Source organism: Mustelus asterias, unplaced genomic scaffold (assembly GCF_964213995.1).
Source record: "Mustelus asterias unplaced genomic scaffold, sMusAst1.hap1.1 HAP1_SCAFFOLD_668, whole genome shotgun sequence".
Taxonomy (NCBI): Eukaryota; Metazoa; Chordata; class Chondrichthyes; order Carcharhiniformes; family Triakidae; genus Mustelus; species Mustelus asterias.
The window spans coordinates 91,907-119,615 of NW_027590617.1; the positions used below are offsets into that span (position 1 = coordinate 91,907).

Here is a 27,709-nt window from a genome sequence, read left to right on the forward strand (position 1 = left end):
AGAGACAGAGACACACACACTCAGAGAGAGAGAGACACACACACACACTCAGAGAAACAGAGACACACACACTCAGAGAGAGAGAGACACACACACACACTCAGATAGACAGAGACACACACACTCAGAGAGAGAGAGACACACACACACACACTCAGAGAGACAGAGACACACACACTCAGAGAGACAGAGACACACACACTCAGTGAGAGAGAGAGACACACACACACTCAGAGAGACAGAGACACACACACTCAGAGGAAGAGAGACACACACACACTCAGATAGACAGAGACACACACACTCAGATAGACAGAGACACACACACTCAGAGAGAGAGACACACACACACACACTCAGAGAGAGAGAGACACACACACTCAGAGAGAGAGAGACACACACACTCAGATAGACAGAGACACACACACACAGAGAGAGAGACACACACACACACTCAGAGAGACAGAGACACACACACTCAGAGAGAGAGAGACACACACACTCAGAGAGAGAGAGACACACACACACTCAGAGAGACAGAGACACACACACTCAGAGAGAGAGAGACACACACACTCAGATAGACAGAGACACACACACTCAGAGAGACAGAGACACACACACTCAGAGGAAGAGAGACACACACACACTCAGATAGACAGAGACACACACACTCAGATAGACAGAGACACACACACTCAGAGAGAGAGAGACACACACACACACTCAGAGAGAGAGAGACACACACACTCAGAGAGAGAGAGACACACACACTCAGATAGACAGAGACACACACACACAGAGAGAGAGACACACACACACACTCAGAGAGACAGAGACACACACACTCAGAGAGAGAGAGACACACACACTCAGAGAGAGAGAGACACACACACACTCAGAGAGACAGAGACACACACACTCAGAGAGAGAGAGACACACACACTCAGATAGACAGAGACACACACACTCAGAGAGAGAGAGAGACACACACACACACTCAGAGAGACAGAGACACACACACTCAGAGAGAGAGAGAGACACACACACACTCAGATAGACAGAGACACACACACTCAGAGAGAGAGAGAGACACACACACACTCAGATAGACAGAGACACACACACTCAGAGAGAGAGAGAGACACACACACACTCAGATAGACAGAGACACACACACTCAGAGAGAGAGAGAGACACACACACACTCAGATAGACAGAGACACACACACTCAGAGAGACAGAGACACACACACTCAGAGAGAGAGAGACACACACACACACTCAGAGAGACAGAGACACACACACTCAGAGAGACAGAGACACACACACTCAGAGAGAGAGAGACACACACACTCAGGGAGAGAGAGACACACACACTCAGATAGACAGAGACACACACACTCAGAGAGAGAGACACACACACACACTCAGAGAGACAGAGACACACACACTCAGAGAGAGAGACACACACACACACTCAGAGAGACAGAGACACACACACTCAGAGAGACAGAGACACACACACTCAGAGAGAGAGAGACACACACACTCAGAGAGAGAGACACACACACACTCAGATAGACAGAGACACACACACTCAGAGAGAGAGAGAGACACACACACACTCAGACAGACAGAGACACACACACTCAGAGAGAGAGAGAGACACACACACACTCAGATAGACAGAGACACACACACTCAGAGAGAGAGAGAGACACACACACACACTCAGAGAGACAGAGACACACACACTCAGAGAGAGAGAGAGAGAGACACACACACACTCAGAGAGAGAGAGAGACACACACACACACTCAGAGAGACAGAGACACACACACTCAGAGAGAGAGAGAGACACACACACACTCAGAGAGAGAGAGAGAGACACACACACACACTCAGAGAGACAGAGACACACACACTCAGAGAGAGAGAGAGAGAGACACACACGCACTCAGAGAGAGAGAGAGACACACACACACACTCAGAGAGACAGAGACACACACACTCAGAGAGAGAGAGAGACACACACACACTCAGAGAGAGAGAGACACACACACACACTCAGAGAGAGAGAGAGACACACACACACTCAGAGAGAGAGAGAGAGACACACACACTCAGAGAGACAGAGACACACACACTCAGAGAGAGAGAGAGAGACACACACACTCAGAGAGACAGAGACACACACACTCAGAGAGAGAGAGAGACACACACACACTCAGAGAGACAGAGACACACACACTCAGAGAGACAGAGACACACACACTCAGAGAGAGAGAGAGAGACACACACACACTCAGAGAGAGAGAGAGAGACACACACACACTCAGAGAGACAGAGACACACACACTCAGAGAGAGAGAGAGACACACACACACTCAGAGAGAGAGAGACACACACACACACTCAGAGAGACAGAGACACACACACTCAGAGAGAGAGAGACACACACACACTCAGAGAGACAGAGACACACACACTCAGAGAGACAGAGACACACACACTCAGAGAGAGAGAGACACACACACACTCAGAGAGACAGAGACACACACACTCAGAGAGAGAGACACACACACACTCAGAGAGACAGAGACACACACACTCAGAGAGAGAGAGACACACACACACTCAGAGAGACAGAGACACACACACTCAGAGAGAGAGAGACACACACACACTCAGAGAGACAGAGACACACACACTCAGAGAGAGAGAGACACACACACACACTCAGAGAGACAGAGACACACACACTCAGAGAGAGAGAGACACACACACACTCAGAGAGACAGAGACACACAAACTCAGAGAGAGAGAGAGAGACACACACACACTCAGAGAGACAGAGACACACACACTCAGAGAGAGAGAGACACACACACTCAGAGAGAGAGAGACACACACACACTCAGAGAGAGAGAGAGACACACACACTCAGAGAGAGAGAGACACACACACACTCAGAGAGAGAGAGAGACACACACACTCAGAGAGAGAGAGAGACACACACACTCAGAGAGAGAGAGAGAGAGACACACTCAGAGAGACAGAGACACACACACTCAGAGAGAGAGAGAGACACACACTCAGAGAGAGAGAGACACACACACACTCAGAGAGAGAGAGAGACACACACACTCAGAGAGAGAGAGACACACACACACTCAGAGAGAGAGAGAGACACACACACTCAGAGAGAGAGAGAGAGAGACACACACACACATTCAGAGACAGACAGAGCGAGAGTGCTGGCAGCGTTGCAGCTGGAGTGGGGGTCCAATGAGCGGTGATGTTGGCCCTGAGCTGTTTGGGACACAGCTGAAGGCAGTGTGGATGTGGAGATCAGCGCAGTATCGCAGAGGAAGTTGTACCACTGACAAGCAGCTGTGAATGACAAATAATATAAACAGAAGGCTGGAAGGAGGAGAGAGAGTCACAGTGAGCATAGCAGCCTGCTGGATGTGTGTGTGTGAGTGAGTGAGGGAGTGAGTGAGTGAGGGAGTGAGTGAGTGACTATCTCTGTGTGGAAACCTCTGCTCACACTCAGCATCTCAGCAAAAAGTGATTCCTTCCAAGGACAAAGACACTTGCCAAAGTTTCCAAACGGGATTTAAACCCTTGTCTATCTGAGGTAAGATTAAAGATGTGGCTTTTGCTGACTGTGATTTCTAGTTTGATACACTCTTTGTCCCTCTGCACTCATCCTCACTCTCTGAATCCTCCCGGTGCAAGTCCCCTCAACCACTCCTTTCCCCATCACTTATTGCCCACCTCTTCACAGAATTCTCCCTCCTTCCCTCTCCCACCCTCTCCCGCTCTCCCTCTCTCTGTCTCTCTCTCTGTTCTCCAGCTATTCCTCCCTCTCTCTCTCTTTATGTGTGTCTCTGTCTGTCTGTCTGTCTCTCTCTCTGTCTGTCTGTCACTCTCCCTCTCTCGCTCTCTCTGTCTATCTGTCGCTGTCTCTCTCTCTCTCTATCTCTCTCTCTCTGTCTGTCTCTCCCTCTGTTTTTCTCTGTCTCTGTCTATCTGTCTCTCCCTCTCTCTCTCTCTCTGTTTTTCTCTCTCTCTCTCTGTCTGTCTGTCACTCTCCCTCTCTCTGTCTATCCGTCTCTGTCTCTCTCTCTCTCTGTCTGCCTGTCACTCTCCCTTTCTCTGTCTATCCGTCTCTGTCTCTCTCTCTGTCTCTCTCTCTCTGTCTGCCTGTCACTCTCCCTCTCTCTCTATCTGTCGCTGTCTCTCTCTCTCTGTCTGTCTGTCTCTCCCTCTCTCTCTCTCTGTCTATCTGTCGCTGTCTCTCTCTCTCTCTATCTCTCTCTCTCTGTCTGTCTCTCCCTCTGTTTTTCTCTGTCTCTGTCTATCCGTCTCTCCCTCTCTCTCTCTCTCTGTTTTTCTCTCTCTCTCTCTGTCTGTCTGTCACTCTCCCTCTCTCTGTCTATCCGTCTCTGTCTCTCTCTCTCTGTCTGCCTGTCACTCTCCCTCTCTCTGTCTATCCGTCTCTGTCTCTCTCTCTGTCTCTCTCTCTGTCTGCCTGTCACTCTCCCTCTCTCTCTATCTGTCGCTGTCTCTCTCTCTCTGTCTGTCTGTCTCTCCCTCTCTCTCTGTCTCTCTCTCTCTGTCTCTGTCTATCTCTCTGTCTGTCTGTCACTCTCCCTCTCTCTCTCTCTGTCTATCCGTCGCTGTCTCTCTCTCTCTCTCTGTATCTCTGTCTGTCTCGCCCTCTCTCTCTGTTTTTCTGTCTCTGTCTCTGTCTGTCTGTCACTCTCCCTCTCTCTCTCTCTGTCTATCCGTCGCTGTCTCTCTCTCTCTCTCTGTATCTCTCTCTGTCTGTCTCGCCCTCTCTCTCTCTGTTTTTCTCTCTCTGTCTCTGTCTATCTGTCTCTTCCTCTCTCCCTGTCACCCCCTCTTTCTGTCTCTGTCACTCACACTATCACTCTGTCTCAATCACATCGATCAAGCCCCAGTGCGTCCTGCTGTGAACACAGGTATCAGATGCAGGTTGGGGAGGGAGATTGATTCACGGGGAAAGAGAAGACAGCGATTATTTAACCTCCAGGACTCCATCTACAGATTCACGATTTACAAAAGGCAACAGCACCCCCAACAGACCCATGGCTGCACACAAGCTGGAGAAGAATTCGAGAAAGTGTGCACCAGGCAACAACAACATTTATATAGCACTGTCACCATCCCCCAAAGGTCTACACAGCAGCGTCAATCAGAAAGAATCTCGCCCCAAGACACATCGGGAGATAACAGGGCCAGGCGACCAAAAGCGAGGTCAAATAGGCAGAGAGAGAAACAGAGAAAGAGAGACAGAGAGATAGGGAGGGTTGTAGGGTCTGGAGGAGGTGACAGAGACAGGGAAGGTTGTAGGGGCTGGAGGAGGTGACAGAGACAGGGAAGGTTGTAGGGGCTGGAGGAGGTTGCAGAGATAGGGAGGGTTGTAGGGGTTGGAGGAGGTTGCAGAGATAGGGAGGGTTGTAGGGGTTGGAGGAGGTTAGAGATAAGGAGGGTTGTAGGGTCTGGAGGAGGTGACAGAGACAGGGAGGGTTGTAGGGGCTGGAGGAGGTTGCAGAGATAGGGAGGGTTGTAGGGTCTGGAGGAGGTTAGAGATAGGGAGGGTTGTAGGGTCTGGAGGAGGTTAGAGATAGGGAGGGTTGTAGGGGTTGGAGGAGGTTAGAGATAAGGAGGGTTGTAGGGTCTGGAGGAGGTGACAGAGACAGGGAGGGTTGTGGGGGCTGGAGGAGGTTGCAGAGATAGGGAGGGTTGTAGGGTCTGGAGGAGGTTAGAGATAGGGAGGGTTGTAGGGTCTGGAGGAGGCGACAGAGACAGGGAGGGTTGTAGGGGCTGGAGGAGGTTGCAGAGATAGGGAGGGTTGTAGGGTCTGGAGGAGGTTAGAGATAGGGAGGGTTGTAGGGTCTGGAGGAGGTTAGAGATAGGGAGGGTTGTAGGGTCTGGAGGAGGTGACAGAGACAGGGAGGGTTGTAGGGGCTGGAGGAGGTTGCAGAGATAGGGAGGGTTGTAGGGGTTGGAGGAGGTTAGAGATAGGGAGGGTTGTAGGGGCTGGAGGAGGTTACAGAGATAGGGAGGATTGTAGGAGCAGGAAGAGGTTACAGAGATAGGGAGGGTTGTAGGGGCTGGAGGAAGTTACAGAGATAGGGAGGGTTGTAAGGGCTGGAGGAGGCTACAACAACAGGGAGGGTTGTAGGGTCTGGAGGAGGTTACAGAGATAGGGAGGGTTGTCGGGGCTGGAGGAGGTTACAGAGATAGGGAGGGTTGTCGGGGCTGGAGGGGTTTACAGAGATAGGGAGGGTTGTAGGGGCTGGAGGAGGTTACAGAGATAGGGAGGGTTGAAGGGGCTGGAGGAGGTTACAGAGATAGGGAGGGTTGTAGGGGCTGGAGGAGGTTACAGAGATAGGGAGATTTGTAGGGTCTGGAGGAGGTTACAGAGATAGGGAGGGTTGTAGGGTCTGGAGGAGGTTACAGAGATAGGGAGGGTTGTAGGGGCTGGAGGAGGTTACAGAGATAGGGAGGGTTGTAGGGGCTGGAGGAGGTTACATAGAACATAGAACATTACAGCGCAGTACAGGCCCTTCGGCCCTCGATGTTGTGCCGACCAGTGAAACCAATCTAAAGCCCCTCTAACCTACACTATTCCAATATCATCCATATGTTTATCCAATAACCATTTGAATGCTCTTAGTGTTGACGAGTCCACCACTGCTGCAGGCAGGGCATTCCACGGCCCTTACTACTCTCTGAGTCAAGAACCTACCTCGAACATCTGTCCTATATCTCTCACCCCTCAATTTAAAGCTATGTCCCTTTGTGCTAGCCAACACCATCCGAGGAAAGAGGCTCTCACTATCCACCCGATCTAATCCTAAATTACAGAGACAGGGAGGGGAATGAAAGCCATGAGTGCAGACATTGTCCAGAGTCGGGGGCCAGACTAGATTCGAATATCAAACAGAAAGATCGACTGAGGAGGGAGAAATACTCGCTCCTTCAAACGGACATGATTGTTGTAAAGGTGAGGGGCAGGGGGGAATTTGGGGGATACAGAGAGTCGAGAGCCCAAAATTACAATCAGATATAGTCCCGGGAGCTTTACTCTGTATCTAACCCCGTGCTGTACCTGTCCTGGGAGTGTTTGATGGGGGACAGTGTAGAGGGAGCTTTACTCTGGATCTAACCCCGTGCTGTACCTGTCCTGGGAGTGTTTGATGGGGACAGTGTAGAGGGAGCTTTACTCTGTATCTAACCCCGTGCTGTACCTGTCCTGGGAGTGATTGATGGGGACAGTGCAGAGGGAGCTTTAGTCTGTATCTAACCCCGTGCTGTACCTGTCCTGGGGGTGTTTGATGGGGACAGTGCAGAGGGAGCTTTACTCTGTATCCAACCCACTGCTGTACCTCTCCTGGGAGTGTTTGATGGGGACAGTGCAGAGGGAGCTTTACTCTGTATCTAACCCCGTGCTGTGCCTGTCCTGGGGGTGTTTGATGGGGACAGTGCAGAGGGAGCTTTACTCTGTATCCAACCCACTGCTGTACCTCTCCTGGGAGTGTTTGATGGGGACAGTGCAGCGGGAGCTTTACTCTGTATCTAACCCCGTGCTGTACCTGTCCTGGGGGTGTTTGATGGGGACAGTGTAGAGGGAGCTTTACTCTATATCTAACCCCGTACTGTACCTGTCCTGGGAGTGTTTGATGGGGACAGTGTAGAGGGAGCTTTACTTTGTATCTAACCCCGTGCTGTGCCTGTCCTGGGGGTGTTTGATGGGGACAGTGCAGAGGGAGCTTTACTCTGTATCCAACCCACTGCTGTACCTCTCCTGGGAGTGATTCATGGGGACAGTGCAGCGGGAGCTTTACTCTGTATCTAACCCTGTGCTGTACCTGTCCTGGGAGTGTTTGATGGGGACAGTGTAGAGGGAGCTTTACTCTGTATCCAACCCACTGCTGTACCTCTCCTGGGAGTGTTTGATGGGGACAGTGCAGCGGGAGCTTTACTCTGTATCTAACCCCATGCTGTACCTGTCCTGGGAGTGTTTGATGGGGACAGTGTAGAGGGAGCTGCACTCTGTATCTAACCGCATGCTGTACCTGTGCAGGGAGTGTTTGATGAGGACAGTGTAGAGGGAGCTTTACTTTGTATCAAACCCCGTGCTGTACCTGTGCTCGGAGGGTTTGATGGGGACAGTGTAGAGGGAGCTTCAGTCTGCATCTAACCCTATGCTCTATCAGTCCTGGGAGTGTTTGATGGGGACAGTGTAGAGGGAGCTTTACCCTGTATCAGGTACGCACGAGGTTAGTTACAGAGTAAAGCTCCCTCAATACTGTCTGCAACAACACACCCAGGAGAGGTACAGGACGGGGTCAGATACAGAGTGAAGCTCCCTCTACACTGTCCCCATCAAACACTCCCAGGACAGGTACAGCACGGGGTCAGATACAGAGTGAAGCTCCCTCTACAGTGTCCCCATCAAACACTCCCAGGACAGGTACAGCACGGGGTTAGATACAGAGTAAAGCTCCCTCTACACTGTCCCCATCAAACACTCCCAGGATAGGTACAGCACAGAGTTAGATACAGAGTGAGTGTTTGATGGGGACAGTGTAGAGGGAGCTTTACTCTGTATCTAACCCCGTGCTGTACCTGTCCTGGGAGTGTTTGATGGGGACAGTGTAGAGGGAGCTTTACTCTGTATCTAACGCCGTGCTGTACCTGTCCTGGGAGTGTTTGATGGGGACAGTGTAGAGGGAGCTTTACTCTGTATCTAACCCCGTGCTGTACCTGTCCTGGGGGTGTTTGATGGGGACAGTGTAGAGGGAGCTTTACTCTATATCTAACCCCGTACTGTACCTGTCCTGGGAGTGTTTGATGGGGACAGTGTAGAGGGAGCTTTACTTTGTATCTAACCCCGTGCTGTGCCTGTCCTGGGGGTGTTTGATGGGGACAGTGCAGAGGGAGCTTTACTCTGTATCCAACCCACTGCTGTACCTCTCCTGGGAGTGATTCATGGGGACAGTGCAGCGGGAGCTTTACTCTGTATCTAACCCTGTGCTGTACCTGTCCTGGGAGTGTTTGATGGGGACAGTGTAGAGGGAGCTTTACTCTGTATCCAACCCACTGCTGTACCTCTCCTGGGAGTGTTTGATGGGGACAGTGCAGCGGGAGCTTTACTCTGTATCTAACCCCATGCTGTACCTGTCCTGGGAGTGTTTGATGGGGACAGTGTAGAGGGAGCTGCACTCTGTATCTAACCGCATGCTGTACCTGTGCAGGGAGTGTTTGATGAGGACAGTGTAGAGGGAGCTTTACTTTGTATCAAACCCCGTGCTGTACCTGTGCTCGGAGGGTTTGATGGGGACAGTGTAGAGGGAGCTTCAGTCTGCATCTAACCCTATGCTCTATCAGTCCTGGGAGTGTTTGATGGGGACAGTGTAGAGGGAGCTTTACCCTGTATCAGGTACGCACGAGGTTAGTTACAGAGTAAAGCTCCCTCAATACTGTCTGCAACAACACACCCAGGAGAGGTACAGGACGGGGTCAGATACAGAGTGAAGCTCCCTCTACACTGTCCCCATCAAACACTCCCAGGACAGGTACAGCACGGGGTCAGATACAGAGTGAAGCTCCCTCTACAGTGTCCCCATCAAACACTCCCAGGACAGGTACAGCACGGGGTTAGATACAGAGTAAAGCTCCCTCTACACTGTCCCCATCAAACACTCCCAGGATAGGTACAGCACAGAGTTAGATACAGAGTGAGTGTTTGATGGGGACAGTGTAGAGGGAGCTTTACTCTGTATCTAACCCCGTGCTGTACCTGTCCTGGGAGTGTTTGATGGGGACAGTGTAGAGGGAGCTTTACTCTGTATCTAACGCCGTGCTGTACCTGTCCTGGGAGTGTTTGATGGGGACAGTGTAGAGGGAGCTTTACTCTGTATCTAACCGCTTGCTGTACCTGTGCTGGGAGTGTTTGATGAGGACAGTGTAGAGGGAGCTTTACTTTGTATCAAACCCCGTGCTGTACCTGTCCTGGGAGTGTTTGATGGCGACAGTGTAGAGGGAGCTTCAGTCTGCATCTAACCCTATGCTGTATCAGTCCTGGGAGTTTTTGATGGGGACAGTGTAGAGGGAGCTTTACCCTGTATCAGGTACGCACGAGGTTAGTTACAGAGTAAAGCTCCCTCAATACTGTCTGCAACAACACACCCAGGAGAGGTACAGGACGGGGTCAGATACAGAGTGAAGCTCCCTCGACACTGTCCCCATCAAACACTCCCAGGACAGGTACAGCACGGGGTCAGATACAGAGTGAAGCTCCCTCTACACTGTCCCCATCAAACACTCCCAGGATAGGTACAGCACAGAGTTAGATACAGAGTGAGTGTTTGATGGGGACAGTGTAGAGGGAGCTTCACTCTGTATCTGACCCCGTGCTGTATGTGTCCTGGGAGTGTTTGATGGGGACAGTGTAGAGGGAGCATTCGTCTGTCTCTAACCCCGTGCTGTACCTGTCCTTGGAGTCTATGATGGGGACAGTGCAGAGGGAGCTTTACGCTGTATCTAACCCCATGCTGTACCTGTCCTGGAAGGGTTTGATGGGGGCAGTGTAGAGGGAGCTTTACTCTGTATCTCACCCCATGCTGTATCCGTCTTGGGAGTGTTTGATGGGGACAGTTTCGAAAGAGCTTTACTCTGTATCTAACCCTGTGCTGCACCTGTCCTGTGAGTGTTTGATGGGGACAGTGTAGAGGGAGCTGTTTTCTGCATCTTGCCCCGTGCTGTACCTGTCCTGGGAGTGTCTGATGGGGACAGTGTTGAGGGAGCTTTACTCTGCATCTAACCCCGTGCTGTACGTGTCCTGGGAGTGTTTGGTGGGGACAGTGTAGAGGGAGCTTTACTCTGTATCTAACCCCGTGCTGTACCTGTCCTGGGAGTGTTTGATGGGGACAGTGTAGAGGGAGCTTTACTCTGCATCGAACCCCGTGCTGTACGTGTCCGGGGAGTGTTTGGTGGGGACAGTGTAGAGGGAGCTTTACTCTGTATCTAACCCCGTGCTCTACCTGTCCTGTGAGTGTTTGATGGGGCTAGTGTGGAGGGAGCTTTCCTCTGTATCTAACCCCGTGCTGTACCTGTCCTGGGAGTGTTTGATGGGGACAGTGTAGAGGGAGCTTTACTCTGTATCTAACCCCGTGCTGTACCTGTCCTGGGAGTGTTTGATGGGGACAGTGTAGAGGGAGCTTTACTCTGTATCTAACACCGTGCTGTGCCTGTCCTGGGAGTGTTTGATGGGGACAGTGTGGAGGGATCTTTACTCTGTATCTAACCCCGTGCTCTACCTGTCCTGGGAGTGTTTGATGGGGACAGTGTAGAGGGAGCTTTCCTCTGTATCTAACCCCGTGCTGTACCTGTCATGGGAGTGTTTGATGGGGACAGTGTAGAGGGAGCTTTACTCTGTATCTTACCCCGTGCTGTACCTGTCCATGGAGTGTTTGATGGGGACAGTGTAGAGGGAGCTTTACTCTGTATCTAACCCCTGCTGCACCTGTCCTGGGAGTGTTTGATGGGGACAGTGTAGAGGGAGCTTTACTCTGTATCTAACCCCGTGCTGTACCTGTCCTGGTAGTGTAGGATGGGGACAGTGTAGAGGGAGCTTTCCTCTGTATCTAACCCCGTGCTGCACCTGTCCTGGGAGTGTTTGATGGGGACAGTGTAGAGGGAGCTTTAGTCTGTATCTAACCCCGTGCTGTACCTGTCCTGGGAGTGTTTGATGGGGACAGTGTAGAGGGAGCTTTCCTCTGTATCTAACCCCGTGCTGTACCTGTCCTGGGAGTGTTTGATGGGGACAGTGTAGAGGGAGCTTTACTCTGTATCTAACCCCGTGCTGTACCTGTCCTGGGAGTGTTTGATGGGGACAGTGTAGAGGGATCTTTACTATGTATCTAACCCCGTGCTGTACCTGTCCTGGGAGTGTTTGATGGGGACAGTGTAGAGGGAGCTTTACTCTGGATCTAACCCCGTGCTGTACCTGTCCTGGGAGTGTTTGATGGGGACAGTGTAGAGGGAGCTTTCCTCTGTATCTAACCCCGTGCTGTCCCTGTCCTGGAAGTGTTTGATGGGGACAGTGTAGAGGGAGCTTTACTCTGCATTTAACCCCATGCTGTACCTGTCCTGGGAGTGTTTGATGGGGACAGTGTAGAGGGAGCTTTCCTCTGTATCTAACACCGTGCTGTACCTGTCCTGGGAGTGTTTGATGGGGACAGTGTAGAGGGAGCTTTCCTCTGTATCTAACCCCGTGCTGTGCCTGTCCTGGGAGTGTTTGATGGGGACAGTGTAGAGGGAGCTTTCCTCTGTATCTAACCCCGTGCTGTTCCTGTCCTGGGAGTGTTCTCCAGCTTTCTCCAAGGCGGCCTTCACGACACACGACAGCGCAGAGTCGTGAGCAGAAACTGATCGCCAAGTTCCGCAAACATGAGGACGGCCTAAACCGGGATGTTGGATTTATGTCACATTATCAGTAACCCCCACAGCTTGCCCCCTGGACTTGCAGAATCTCACTAGCTGTTCAGTCGGGAGACAATACACATCTCTTTAACCTGTGTTTAATTCTCCCTCCACCCACATTGTCTGTACCTTTAAGACCTGGCTGGCTGTAGAGATTTGCATTCTAATTAGTATTCTGTAACTTGATTTCTGTGTCTGTGCACTGTTGGAGAACAGATTTCCAATCCATCTGACGATGGAGCTGTGCACCGAAAGCTTATAGTATTTGCTACCAAATAAACCTGTTGGACTTTAACCTGGTGTGGTTAAACATCTCACCGTGTTTCATGGGGACAGTGTAGAGGGAGCTTTACTCTGTATCTAACCCCGTGCTGTACCTGTCCTGGGAGTGTTTGATGGGGACAGTGTGGAGGGAGATTTATTCTGCATCTAACCCCGTGCTGTAACTGCCCTGGGAGTGTTTGCTGCGGAGAGTGTAGGGGGAGATTTACTCTGTATCTAAACCCGTGCTGTACCTGTCCTGGGAATGTTTGATGGGAACAGGGTTGAGGGAGCTCCACTCTGCATCTAACTGCATGCTGTACCTGTGCTGGGCGTGTTTGATGGGGACAGTGTAGACGGAGCGTTCCTCTGTATCTAACCCCGTGCTGTACCTGTCCTGGGAGTGTTTGATGGGGACAGTGTAGAGGGAGCTTTACTCTGTATCTAACCCCGTGCTGTACCAGTCCTGGGAGTGTTTGATGGGGACAGTGCAGAGGGAGCTTTACGCTGTATCTAACACCGTGCTGTACCTGTCCTGGGAGTGTTTGATGGGGACAGTGCAGAGGGAGCTTTACGCTGTATCTAACCCGGTGCTGTACCTGTCCTGCGAGTGTTTGATGGGGACAGTGTAGAGGGAGCTTTACTCTGTATCTAACCCCGTGCTGTACCTGCCTGGGAGTGTTTGATGGGGACAGGGTAGAGGGAGCTTTTCTCTGTATCTAACCCCGTGCTGTACCTGTCCTGGTCGTGTTTGATGGGGGACAGTGTAGAGGGAGCTTTACTCTGTTTCTGTCACCGTGCTGTACCTGTCCTTGGAGTGTTTGATGGGGACAGTGTAGAGGGAGCTTTTCGCTGTATCTAACCCCGTGCTGTACCTGTCCTGAGAGTGTTTGATGGGGACAGTGCAGAGGGAGCTTTACACTGTACCTAAACCCGTGCTGTACCTGTCCTGAGAGTGTTTGATGGGGACAGTGTAGAGGGAGCTTTAGTCTGTCTCTAACCCCGTGCTGTACCTGTCCATGGAGTGTTTGATGGGGACAGTGCAGAGGGAACTTTATGCTGTATCTAACCCCGTGCTGTACCTGTCCTTGGAGTCTTTGATGGGGACAGTGCAGAGGGAGCTTTACGCTGTATCTAACCCCATGCTGTACCTGTCCTGGAAGGGTTTGATGGGGACAGTGTAGAGGGAGCTTAACTCTGTACCTAATCCCATGCTGTACCTGTCCTGAGAGTGTTTGATGGGGGCAGTGTAGAGGGAGCTTTACTCTGTATCTAACCCCGTGCTGTATCTGTCTTGGGAGTGTTCGATGGGGACAGTTTCGAAAGAGCTTTACTCTGTATTTAACCCTGTGCTGCACCTGTCCTGTGAGTGTTTGATGGGGACAGTGTAGAGGGAGCTGTTTTCTGCATCTTGCCCCGTGCTGTACCTGTCCTGGGAGTGTCTGATGGGGACAGTGTAGAGGGAGCTTTACTCTGCATCTAACCCCGTGCTGTACGTGTCCTGGGAGTGTTTGGTGGGGACAGTGTAGAGGGAGCTTTACTCTGTATCTAACCCCGTGCTCTACCTGTCCTGTGAGTGTTTGATGGGGATTGTGTGGAGGGAGCTTTCCTCTGTATCTAACCCCGTGCTGTACCTGTCCTGGGAGTGTTTGATGGGGACAGTGTAGAGGGAGCTTTACTCTGTATCTAACCCCGTGCTGTACCTGTCCTGGGCGTGTTTGATGGGGACAGTGTAGAGGGAGCTTTACTATGTATCTAACCCCGTGCTGTACCTGTCCTGGGAGTGTTTGATGGGGACAGTGTAGAGGGAGCTTTACTCTGGATCTAACCCCGTGCTGTACCTGTCCTTGGAGTGTTTGATGGGGACAGTGTAGAGGGAGCTTTCCTCTGTATCTAACCCCGTGCTGTACCTGTCCTGGAAGTGTTTGATGGGGACAGTGTAGAGGGAGCTTTACTCTGTATCTAACCCCGTGCTGTACCTGTCCTGGGAGTGTTTGATGGGGACAGTGTAGAGGGAGCTTTACTCTGTATCTAACACCGTGCTGTGCCTGTCCTGGGAGTGTTTGATGGGGACAGTGTAGAGGGAGCTTTCCTCTGTATCTAACCCCGTGCTGTGCCTGTCCTGGGAGTGTTTGATGGGGACAGTGTAGAGGGAGCTTTCCTCTGTATCTAACCCCGTGCTGTGCCTGTCCTGGGAGTGTTTGATGGGGACAGTGTAGAGGGAGCTTTACTGTGTATCTAACCCCGTGCTGTGCCTGTCCTGCGAGTGTTTGATGGGGACAGTGTAGAGGGAGCTTTACTCTGTATCTAACCCCGTGCTGTGCCTGTCCTGGGAGTGTTTGATGGGGACAGTGTAGAGGGAGCTTTACTCTGTATCTAACCCCGTGCTGTACCTGTCCTGGGAGTGTTTGATGGGGACAGTGTAGAGGGAGATTTCCTCTGTATCTAACCCCGTGCTGTACCTGTCCTGGGAGTGTTTGATGGGGACAGTGTAGAGGGAGCTTTTCTCTGTATCTTACCCCGTGCTGTACCTGTCCATGGAGTGTTTGATGGGGACAGTGTAGAGGGAGCTTTACTCTGTATCTAACCCCTGCTGCACCTGTCCTGGGAGTGTTTGATGGGGACAGTGTAGAGGGAGCTTTACTCTGTATCTAACCCCGTGCTGTACCTGTCCTGGGAGTGTTTGATGGGGACAGTGTAGAGGGAGCTTTCCTCTGTATCTAACCCCGTGCTGTACCTGTCCTGAGAGTGTTTGATGGGGACAGTGTAGAGGGAGCTTTACTCTGTATCTAACCCCGTGCTGTACCTGTCCTGGGAGTGTTTGATGGGGACAGTGTAGAGGGAGCTTTCCTCTGTATCTAACCCCGTGCTGTACCTGTCCTGGGAGTGTTTGATGGGGACAGTGTAGAGGGAGCTTTACTCTGTATCTAACCCCGTGCTGTACCTGTCCTGGGAGTGTTTGATGGGGACAGTGTAGAGGGAGCTTTACTATGTATCTAACCCCGTGCTGTACCTGTCCTGGGAGTGTTTGATGGGGACAGTGTAGAGGGAGCTTTCCTCTGTATCTAATCCCGTGCTGTACCTGTCCTGGGAGTGTTTGATGGGGACAGTGTAGAGGGAGCTTTCCTCTGTATCTAACCCCGTGCTGTCCCTGTCCTGGAAGTGTTTGATGGGGACAGTGTAGAGGGAGCTTTACTCTGCATCTAACCCCATGCTGTACCTGTCCTGGGAGTGTTTGATGGGGACAGTGTAGAGGGAGCTTTCCTCTGTATCTAACACCGTGCTGTACCTGTCCTGGGAGTGTTTGATGGGGACAGTGTAGAGGGAGCTTTCCTCTGTATCTAACCCCGTGCTGTACCTGTCCTGGGAGTGTTTGATGGGGACAGTGTAGAGGGAGCTTTCCTCTGTATCTAACCCCGTGCTGTTCCTGTCCTGGGAGTGTTCTCCAGCTTTCTCCAAGGCGGCCTTCACGACACACGACAGCGCAGAGTCGTGAGCAGAAATTGATCGCCAAGTTCCGCAAACATGAGGACGGCCTAAACCGGGATGTTGGATTTATGTCACATTATCAGTAACCCCCACAGCTTGCCCCCTGGACTTGCAGAATCTCACTAGCTGTTCAGTCTGGAGACAATACACATCTCTTTAACCTGTGTTTAATTCTCCCTCCACCCACATTGTCTGTACCTTTAAGACCTGGCTGGCTGTAGAGATTTGCATTCTAATGAGTATTCTGTAACTTGATTTCTGTGTCTGTGCACTGTTGGAGAACAGATTTCCAATCCATCTGACGAAGGAGCTGTGCTCCGAAAGCTTATAGTATTTGCTACCAAATAAACATGTTGGACTTTAACCTGGTGTTGTTAAACTTCTCACCGTGTTTCATGGGGACAGTGTAGAGGGAACTTTACTCTGTATCTAACCCCGTGCTGTACCTGTCCTGGGAAAGTTTGATGGGGACAGTGTAGAGGGAGCTTTACTCTGTATCTATCCCCGTGCTGTACCTGTCCTGGGAGTGTTTGATGGGGACAGTGTGGAGGGAGATTTATTCTGCATCTAACCCCGTGCTGTAACTGCCCTGGGAGTGTTTGCTGCGGACAGTGTAGGGGGAGATTTACTCTGTATCTAAACCCGTGCTGTACCTGTCCTGGGAATGTTTGATGGGAACAGGGTTGAGGGAGCTCCACTCTGCATCTAACTGCATGCTGTACCTGTGCTGGGCGTGTTTGATGGGGACAGTGTAGAGGGAGCTTTAGTCTGTCTCGAACCCCGTGCTGTACCTGTCCATGGAGTGTTTGATGGGGACAGTGCAGAGGGAACTTTATGCTGTATCTAACCCCGTGCTGCACCTGTCCTGAGAGTGTTTGATGGGGACAGTGTAGAGGGAGCTTTCGTCTGTCTCTAACCCCGTGCTGTACCTGTCCTTGGAGTCTTTGATGGGGACAGTGCAGAGGGAGCTTTACGCTGTATCTAACCCCATGCTGTACCTGTCCTGGAAGGGTTTGATGGGGACAGTGTAGAGGGAGCTTAACTCTGTACCTCATCCCATGCTGTACCTGTCCTGAGAGTGTTTGATGGGGGCAGTGTAGAGGGAGCTTTACTCTGTATCTAACCCCGTGCTGTATCTGTCTTGGGAGTGTTTGATGGGGACAGTTTCGAAAGAGCTTTACTCTGTATTTAACCCTGTGCTGCACCTGTCCTGTGAGTGTTTGATGGGGACAGTGTAGAGGGAGCTGTTTTCTGCATCTTGCCCCGTGCTGTACCTGTCCTGGGAGTGTCTGATGGGGACAGTGTAGAGGGAGCTTTACTCTGCATCTAACCCCGTGCTGTACGTTTCCTGGGATTGTTTGGTGGGGACAGTGTAGAGGGAGCTTTACTCTGTATCTAACCCCGTGCTCTACCTGTCCTGTGAGTGTTTGATGGGGATAGTGTGGAGGGAGCTTTCCTCTGTATCTAACCCCGTGCTGTACCTGTCCTGGGAGTGTTTGATGGGGACAGTGTAGAGGGAGCTTTACTCTGTATCTAACCCTGTGCTGTACCTGTCCTGGGAGTGTTTGATGGGGACAGTGTAGAGGGAGCTTTACTCTGTATCTAACCCCGTGCTGTACCTGTCCTGGGCGTGTTTGATGGGGACAGTGTAGAGGGAGCTTTACTATGTATCTAACCCCGTGCTGTACCTGTCCTGGGAGTGTTTGATGGGGACAGTGTAGAGGGAGCTTTACTCTGGATCTAACCCCGTGCTGTACCTGTCCTGGGAGTGTTTGATGGGGACAGTGTAGAGGGAGCTTTCCTCTGTATCTAACCCCGTGCTGTACCTGTCCTGGAAGTGTTTGATGGGGACAGTGTAGAGGGAGCTTTACTCTGTATCTAACCCCGTGCTGTGCCTGTCCTGGGAGTGTTTGATGGGGACAGTGTAGAGGGAGCTTTACTCTGTATCTAACACCGTGCTGTGCCTGTCCTGGGAGTGTTTGATGGGGACAGTGTAGAGGGAGCTTTACTATGTATCTAACCCCGTGCTGTGCCTGTCCTGGGAGTGTTTGATGGGGACAGTGTAGAGGGAGCTTTCCTCTGTATCTAACCCCGTGCTGTGCCTGTCCTGGGAGTGTTTGATGGGGACAGTGTAGAGGGAGCTTTACTGTGTATCTAACCCCGTGCTGGGCCTGTCCTGAGAGTGTTTGATGGGGACAGTGTAGAGGGAGCTTTACTCTGTATCTAACCCCGTGCTGTGCCTGTCCTGGGAGTGTTTGATGGGGACAGTGTAGAGGGAGCTTTACTCTGTATCTAACCCCGTGCTGTACCTGTCCTGGGAGTGTTTGATGGGGACAGTGTAGAGGGAGATTTCCTCTGTATCTAACCCCGTGCTGTACCTGTCCTGGGAGTGTTTGATGGGGACAGTGTAGAGGGAGCTTTTCTCTGTATCTTACCCCGTGCTGTACCTGTCCATGGAGTGTTTGATGGGGACAGTGTAGAGGGAGCTTTACTCTGTATCTAACCCCTGCTGCACCTGTCCTGGGAGTGTTTGATGGGGACAGTGTAGAGGGAGCTTTACTCTGTATCTAACCCCGTGCTGTACCTGTCCTGGGAGTGTTTGATGGGGACAGTGTAGAGGGAGCTTTCCTCTGTATCGAACCCCGTGCTGTACCTGTCCTGGGAGTGTTTGATGGGGACAGTGTAGAGGGAGCTTTACTCTGTATCTAACCCCGTGCTGTACCTGTCCTGGGAGTGTTTGATGGGGACAGTGTAGAGGGAGCTTTCCTCTGTATCTAACCCCGTGCTGTACCTGTCCTGGGAGTGTTTGATGGGGACAGTGTAGAGGGAGCTTTACTCTGTATCTAACCCCGTGCTGTACCTGTCCTGGGAGTGTTTGATGGGGACAGTGTAGAGGGAGCTTTACTATGTATCTAACCCCGTGCTGTACCTGTCCTGGGAGTGTTTGATGGGGACAGTGTAGAGGGAGCTTTCCTCTGTATCTAATCCCGTGCTGTACCTGTCCTGGGAGTGTTTGATGGGGACAGTGTAGAGGGAGCTTTCCTCTGTATCTAACCCCGTGCTGTCCCTGTCCTGGAAGTGTTTGATGGGGACAGTGTAGAGGGAGCTTTACTCTGCATCTAACCCCATGCTGTACCTGTCCTGGGAGTGTTTGATGGGGACAGTGTAGAGGGAGCTTTCCTCTGTATCTAACACCGTGCTGTACCTGTCCTGGGAGTGTTTGATGGGGACAGTGTAGAGGGAGCTTTCCTCTGTATCTAACCCCGTGCTGTACCTGTCCTGGGAGTGTTTGATGGGGACAGTGTAGAGGGAGCTTTCCTCTGTATCTAACCCCGTGCTGTTCCTGTCCTGGGAGTGTTCTCCAGCTTTCTCCAAGGCGGCCTTCACGACACACGACAGCGCAGAGTCGTGAGCAGAAATTGATCGCCAAGTTCCGCAAACATGAGGACGGCCTAAACCGGGATGTTGGATTTATGTCACATTATCAGTAACCCCCACAGCTTGCCCCCTGGACTTGCAGAATCTCACTAGCTGTTCAGTCTGGAGACAATACACATCTCTTTAACCTGTGTTTAATTCTCCCTCCACCCACATTGTCTGTACCTTTAAGACCTGGCTGGCTGTAGAGATTTGCATTCTAATGAGTATTCTGTAACTTGATTTCTGTGTCTGTGCACTGTTGGAGAACAGATTTCCAATCCATCTGACGAAGGAGCTGTGCTCCGAAAGCTTATAGTATTTGCTACCAAATAAACCTGTTGGACTTTAACCTGGTGTTGTTAAACTTCTCACCGTGTTTCATGGGGACAGTGTAGAGGGAACTTTACTCTGTATCTAACCCCGTGCTGTACCTGTCCTGGGAAAGTTTGATGGGGACAGTGTAGAGGGAGCTTTACTCTGTATCTATCCCCGTGCTGTACCTGTCCTGGGAGTGTTTGATGGGGACAGTGTGGAGGGAGATTTATTCTGCATCTAACCCCGTGCTGTAACTGCCCTGGGAGTGTTTGCTGCGGACAGTGTAGGGGGAGATTTACTCTGTATCTAAACCCGTGCTGTACCTGTCCTGGGAATGTTTGATGGGAACAGGGTTGAGGGAGCTCCACTCTGCATCTAACTGCATGCTGTACCTGTGCTGGGCGTGTTTGATGGGGACAGTGTAGACGGAGCTTTCCTCTGTATCTAACCCCGTGCTGTACCTGTCCTGGGAGTGTTTGATGAGGACAGTGTAGAGGGAGCTTTACTCTGTATCTAACCCCGTGCTGTACCAGTCCTGGGAGTGTTTGATGGGGACAGTGCAGAGGGAGCTTTACGCTGTATCTAACACCGTGCTGTACCTGTCCTGGGAGTGTTTGATGGGGACAGTGCAGAGGGAGCTTTACGCTGTATCTAACCCGGTGCTGTACCTGTCCTGCGAGTGTTTGATGGGGACAGTGTAGAGGGAGCTTTACTCTGTATCTTACCCCGTGCTGTACCTGCCTGGGAGTGTTTGATGGGGACAGGGTAGAGGGAGCTTTTCTCTGTATCTAACCCCGTGCTGTACCTGTCCTGGTCGTGTTTGATGGGGGACAGTGTAGAGGGAGCTTTACTCTGTATCTGTCACCGTGCTGTACCTGTCCTTGGAGTGTTTGATGGGGACAGTGTAGAGGGAGCTTTTCGCTGTATCTAACCCCGTGCTGTACCTGTCCTGAGAGTGTTTGATGGGGACAGTGCAGAGGGAGCTTTACACTGTATCTAACCCCGTGCTGTACCTGTCCTGAGAGTGTTTGATGGGGACAGTGTAGAGGGAGCTTTAGTCTGTCTCGAACCCCGTGCTGTACCTGTCCATGGAGTGTTTGATGGGGACAGTGCAGAGGGAACTTTATGCTGTATCTAACCCCGTGCTGCACCTGTCCTGAGAGTGTTTGATGGGGACAGTGTAGAGGGAGCTTTCGTCTGTCTCTAACCCCGTGCTGTACCTGTCCTTGGAGTCTTTGATGGGGACAGTGCAGAGGGAGCTTTACGCTGTATCTAACCCCATGCTGTACCTGTCCTGGAAGGGTTTGATGGGGACAGTGTAGAGGGAGCTTAACTCTGTACCTCATCCCATGCTGTACCTGTCCTGAGAGTGTTTGATGGGGGCAGTGTAGAGGGAGCTTTACTCTGTATCTAACCCCGTGCTGTATCTGTCTTGGGAGTGTTTGATGGGGACAGTTTCGAAAGAGCTTTACTCTGTATTTAACCCTGTGCTGCACCTGTCCTGTGAGTGTTTGATGGGGACAGTGTAGAGGGAGCTGTTTTCTGCATCTTGCCCCGTGCTGTACCTGTCCTGGGAGTGTCTGATGGGGACAGTGTAGAGGGAGCTTTACTCTGCATCTAACCCCGTGCTGTACGTTTCCTGGGATTGTTTGGTGGGGACAGTGTAGAGGGAGCTTTACTCTGTATCTAACCCCGTGCTCTACCTGTCCTGTGAGTGTTTGATGGGGATAGTGTGGAGGGAGCTTTCCTCTGTATCTAACCCCGTGCTGTACCTGTCCTGGGAGTGTTTGATGGGGACAGTGTAGAGGGAGCTTTACTCTGTATCTAACCCTGTGCTGTACCTGTCCTGGGAGTGTTTGATGGGGACAGTGTAGAGGGAGCTTTACTCTGTATCTAACCCCGTGCTGTACCTGTCCTGGGCGTGTTTGATGGGGACAGTGTAGAGGGAGCTTTACTATGTATCTAACCCCGTGCTGTACCTGTCCTGGGAGTGTTGGATGGGGACAGTGTAGAGGGAGCTTTACTCTGGATCTAACCCCGTGCTGTACCTGTCCTGGGAGTGTTTGATGGGGACAGTGTAGAGGGAGCTTTCCTCTGTATCTAACCCCGTGCTGTACCTGTCCTGGAAGTGTTTGATGGGGACAGTGTAGAGGGAGCTTTACTCTGTATCTAACCCCGTGCTGTGCCTGTCCTGGGAGTGTTTGATGGGGACAGTGTAGAGGGAGCTTTACTCTGTATCTAACACCGTGCTGTGCCTGTCCTGGGAGTGTTTGATGGGGACAGTGTAGAGGGAGCTTTACTATATATCTAACCCCGTGCTGTGCCTGTCCTGGGAGTGTTTGATGGGGACAGTGTAGAGGGAGCTTTCCTCTGTATCTAACCCCGTGCTGTGCCTGTCCTGGGAGTGTTTGATGGGGACAGTGTAGAGGGAGCTTTACTGTGTATCTAACCCCGTGCTGTGCCTGTCCTGAGAGTGTTTGATGGGGACAGTGTAGAGGGAGCTTTACTCTGTATCTAACCCCGTGCTGTGCCTGTCCTGGGAGTGTTTGATGGGGACAGTGTAGAGGGAGCTTTACTCTGTATCTAACCCCGTGCTGTACCTGTCCTGAGAGTGTTTGATGGGGACAGTGTAGAGGGAGCTTTAGTCTGTCTCGAACCCCGTGCTGTACCTGTCCATGGAGTGTTTGATGGGGACAGTGCAGAGGGAACTTTACGCTGTATCTAACCCCATGCTGTACCTGTCCTGGAAGGGTTTGATGGGGACAGTGTAGAGGGAGCTTAACTCTGTACCTCATCCCATGCTGTACCTGTCCTGAGAGTGTTTGATGGGGGCAGTGTAGAGGGAGCTTTACTCTGTATCTAACCCCGTGCTGTATCTGTCTTGGGAGTGTTTGATGGGGACAGTTTCGAAAGAGCTTTACTCTGTATTTAACCCTGTGCTGCACCTGTCCTGTGAGTGTTTGATGGGGACAGTGTAGAGGGAGCTGTTTTCTGCATCTTGCCCCGTGCTGTACCTGTCCTGGGAGTGTCTGATGGGGACAGTGTAGAGGGAGCTTTACTCTGCATCTAACCCCGTGCTGTACGTTTCCTGGGATTGTTTGGTGGGGACAGTGTAGAGGGAGCTTTACTCTGTATCTAACCCCGTGCTCTACCTGTCCTGTGAGTGTTTGATGGGGATAGTGTGGAGGGAGCTTTCCTCTGTATCTAACCCCGTGCTGTACCTGTCCTGGGAGTGTTTGATGGGGACAGTGTAGAGGGAGCTTTCCTCTGTATCTAACCCCGTGCTGTACCTGTCCTGGAAGTGTTTGATGGGGACAGTGTAGAGGGAGCTTTACTCTGTATCTAACCCCGTGCTGTGCCTGTCCTGGGAGTGTTTGATGGGGACAGTGTAGAGGGAGCTTTACTCTGTATCTAACACCGTGCTGTGCCTGTCCTGGGAGTGTTTGATGGGGACAGTGTAGAGGGAGCTTTACTATGTATCTAACCCCGTGCTGTGCCTGTCCTGGGAGTGTTTGATGGGGACAGTGTAGAGGGAGCTTTCCTCTGTATCTAACCCCGTGCTGTGCCTGTCCTGGGAGTGTTTGATGGGGACAGTGTAGAGGGAGCTTTACTGTGTATCTAACCCCGTGCTGTGCCTGTCCTGAGAGTGTTTGATGGGGACAGTGTAGAGGGAGCTTTACTCTGTATCTAACCCCGTGCTGTGCCTGTCCTGGGAGTGTTTGATGGGGACAGTGTAGAGGGAGCTTTACTCTGTATCTAACCCCGTGCTGTACCTGTCCTGGGAGTGTTTGATGGGGACAGTGTAGAGGGAGATTTCCTCTGCATCTAACCCCGTGCTGTACCTGTCCTGGGAGTGTTTGATGGGGACAGTGTAGAGGGAGCTTTTCTCTGTATCTTACCCCGTGCTGTACCTGTCCATGGAGTGTTTGATGGGGACAGTGTAGAGGGAGCTTTACTCTGTATCTAACCCCTGCTGCACCTGTCCTGGGAGTGTTTGATGGGGACAGTGTAGAGGGAGCTTTACTCTGTATCTAACCCCGTGCTGTACCTGTCCTGGGAGTGTTTGATGGGGACAGTGTAGAGGGAGCTTTCCTCTGTATCTAACCCCGTGCTGTACCTGTCCTGGGAGTGTTTGATGGGGACAGTGTAGAGGGAGCTTTACTCTGTATCTAACCCCGTGCTGTACCTGTCCTGGGAGTGTTTGATGGGGACAGTGTAGAGGGAGCTTTCCTCTGTATCTAACCCCGTGCTGTACCTGTCCTGGGAGTGTTTGATGGGGACAGTGTAGAGGGAGCTTTACTCTGTATCTAACCCCGTGCTGTACCTGTCCTGGGAGTGTTTGATGGGGACAGTGTAGAGGGAGCTTTACTATGTATCTAACCCCGTGCTGTACCTGTCCTGGGAGTGTTTGATGGGGACAGTGTAGAGGGAGCTTTCCTCTGTATCTAACCCCGTGCTGTACCTGTCCTGGGAGTGTTTGATGGGGACAGTGTAGAGGGAGCTTTCCTCTGTATCTAACCCCGTGCTGTCCCTGTCCTGGAAGTGTTTGATGGGGACAGTGTAGAGGGAGCTTTACTCTGCATCTTACCCCATGCTGTACCTGTCCTGGGAGTGTTTGATGGGGACAGTGTAGAGGGAGCTTTCCTCTGTATCTAACACCGTGCTGTACCTGTCCTGGGAGTGTTTGATGGGGACAGTGTAGAGGGAGCTTTCCTCTGTATCTAACCCCGTGCTGTACCTGTCCTGGGAGTGTTTGATGGGGACAGTGTAGAGGGAGCTTTCCTCTGTATCTAACCCCGTGCTGTTCCTGTCCTGGGAGTGTTCTCCAGCTTTCTCCAAGGCGGCCTTCACGACACACGGCAGCGCAGAGTCGTGAGGAGAAACTGATCGCCAAGTTCCGCAAACATGAGGACGGCCTAAACCGGGATGTTGGACTTATGTCACATTATCAGTAACCCCCACAGCTTGCCCCCTGGACTTGCAGAATCTCACTAGCTGTTCAGTCTGGAGACAATACACTTCTCTTTAACCTGTGTTTAATTCTCCCTCCACCCACATTGTCTGTACCTTTAAGACCTGGCTGGCTGTAGAGATTTGCATTCTAATTAGTATTCTGTAACTTGATTTCTGTGTCTGTGCACTGTTGGAGAACAGATTTCCAATCCATCTGACGAAGGAGCTGTGCTCCGAAAGCTTATAGTATTTGCTACCAAATAAACCTGTTGGACTTTAACCTGGTGTTGTTAAACTTCTCACCGTGTTTGATGGGGACAGTGTAGAGGGAACTTTACTCTGTATCTAACCCCGTGCTGTACCTGTCCTGGGAAAGTTTGATGGGGACAGTGTAGAGGGAGCTTTACTCTGTATCTAACCCCGTGCTGTACCTGTCCTGGGAGTGTTTGATGGGGACAGTGTGGAGGGAGATTTATTCTGCATCTAACCCCGTGCTGTAACTGCCCTGGGAGTGTTTGCTGCGGACAGTGTAGGGGGAGATTTACTCTGTATCTAAACCCGTGCTGTACCTGTCCTGGGAATGTTTGATGGGAACAGGGTTGAGGGAGCTCCACTCTGCATCTAACTGCATGCTGTACCTGTGCTGGGCGTGTTTGATGGGGACAGTGTAGACGGAGCTTTCCTCTGTATCTAACCCCGTGCTGTACCTGTCCTGGGAGTGTTTGATGGGGACAGTGTAGAGGGAGCTTTACTCTGTATCTAACCCCGTGCTGTACCAGTCCTGATCGTGTTTGATGGAGGACAGTGTCGTGGGAGCTTTACTCTGTATCTAACACCGTGCTGTACCTGTCCTGGGAGTGTTTGATGGGGACAGTGCAGAGGGAGCTTTACGCTGTATCTAACCCGGTGCTGTACCTGTCCTGCGAGTGTTTGATGGGGACAGTGTAGAGGGAGCTTTACTCTGTATCTAACCCCGTGCTGTACCTGCCTGGGAGTGTTTGATGGGGACAGGGTAGAGGGAGCTTTACTCTGTATCTAACCCCGTGCTGTACCTGTCCTGGTCGTGTTTGATGGGGGACATTGTAGAGGGAGCTTTACTCTGTATCTGTCACCGTGCTGTACCTGTCCTTGGAGTGTTTGATGGGGACAGTGTAGAGGGAGCTTTTCGCTGTATCTAACCCCGTGCTGTACCTGTCCTGAGAGTGTTTGATGGGGACAGTGCAGAGGGAGCTTTACGCTGTATCTAACCCCGTGCTGTACCTGTCCTGAGAGTGTTTGATGGGGACAGTGTAGAGGGAGCTTTAGTCTGTCTCTAACCCCGTGCTGTACCTGTCCATGGAGTGTTTGATGGGGACAGTGCAGAGGGACCTTTATGCTGTATCTAACCCCGTGCTGCACCTGTCCTGAGAGTGTTTGATGGGGACAGTGTAGAGGGAGCTTTCGTCTGTCTCTAACCCCGTGCTGTACCTGTCCTGAGAGTGTTTGATGGGGACAGTGCGGAGGGAGCTTTACGCTGTATCTAACCCCGTGCTGTACCAGTCCTGATCGTGTTTGATGGAGGACAGTGTCGAGGGAGCTTTACTCTGTATCTAACACCGTGCTGTACCTGTCCTGGAAGAGTTTGATGGGGACAGTGTAGAGGGAGCTTTACTCTGTACCTAATCCCATGCTGTACCTGTCCTGAGAGTGTTTGATGGGGGCAGTGTAGAGGGAGCTTTACTCTGTATCTAACCCCGTGCTGTATCTGTCTTGGGAGTGTTTGATGGGGACAGTTTCGAAAGAGCTTTACTCTGTATCTAACCCTGTGCTGCACCTGTCCTGTGAGTGTTTGATGGGGACAGTGTAGAGGGAGCTGTTTTCTGCATCTTGCCCCGTGCTGTACCTGTCCTGGGAGTGTCTGATGGGGACAGTGTAGAGGGAGCTTTACTCTGCATCTAACCCCGTGCTGTACGTGTTCTGGGAGTGTTTGGTGGGACAGTGTAGAGGGAGCTTTTCTCTGTATCTAACCCCGTGCTCTACCTGTCCTGTGAGTGTTTGATGGGGACAGTGTAGAGGGAGCTTTACTCTGTATCTAACCCTGTGCTGTACCTGTCCTGGGAGTGTTTGATGGGGACAGTGTAGAGGGAGCTTTACTCTGTATCTAACCCCGTGCTGTACCTGTCCTGGGCGTGTTTGATGGGGACAGTGTAGAGGGAGCTTTACTATGTATCTAACCCCGTGCTGTACCTGTCCTGGGAGTGTTTGATGGGGACAGTGTAGAGGGAGCTTTACTCTGGATCTAACCCCGTGCTGTACCTGTCCTGGAAGTGTTTGATGGGGACAGTGTAGAGGAAGCTTTACTCTGTATCTAACCCCGTGCTGTACCTGTCCTGGGAGTGTTTGATGGGGACAGTGTAGAGGGAGCTTTCCTCTGTATCTAACCCCGTGCTGTCCCTGTCCTGGAAGTGTTTGATGGGGACAGTGTAGAGGAAGCTTTACTCTGCTTCTAACCCCATGCTGTACCTGTCCTGGGAGTGTTTGATGGGGACAGTGTAGAGGGAGCTTTCCTCTGTATCTAACACCGTGCTGTACCTGTCCTGGGAGTGTTTGATGGGGACAGTGTAGAGGGAGCTTTCCTCTGTATCTAACCCCGTGCTGTACCTGTCCTGGGAGTGTTTGATGGGGACAGTGTAGAGGGAGCTTTCCTCTGTATCTAACCCCGTGCTGTTCCTGTCCTGGGAGTGTTCTCCAGCTTTCTCCAAGG

At 51.6% G+C, this 27,709-nt stretch overlaps 1 protein-coding gene across 1 annotated transcript in view; it reads left to right on the forward strand.

Annotated features, from left to right (window-relative positions):
• Positions 1 to 3,328: 3,328 nt before the first annotated feature.
• The window catches only part of LOC144487244 (biglycan-like), a 136,114-nt gene continuing 111,733 nt past the window's right edge, over positions 3,329 to 27,709 (forward strand). Inside the window, exon 1 of the mRNA XM_078205328.1 lies at positions 3,329 to 3,643. The gene's annotated coding sequence lies outside the window, so the exon portion shown is untranslated. The remainder of the gene's footprint in view (positions 3,644 to 27,709) is intronic.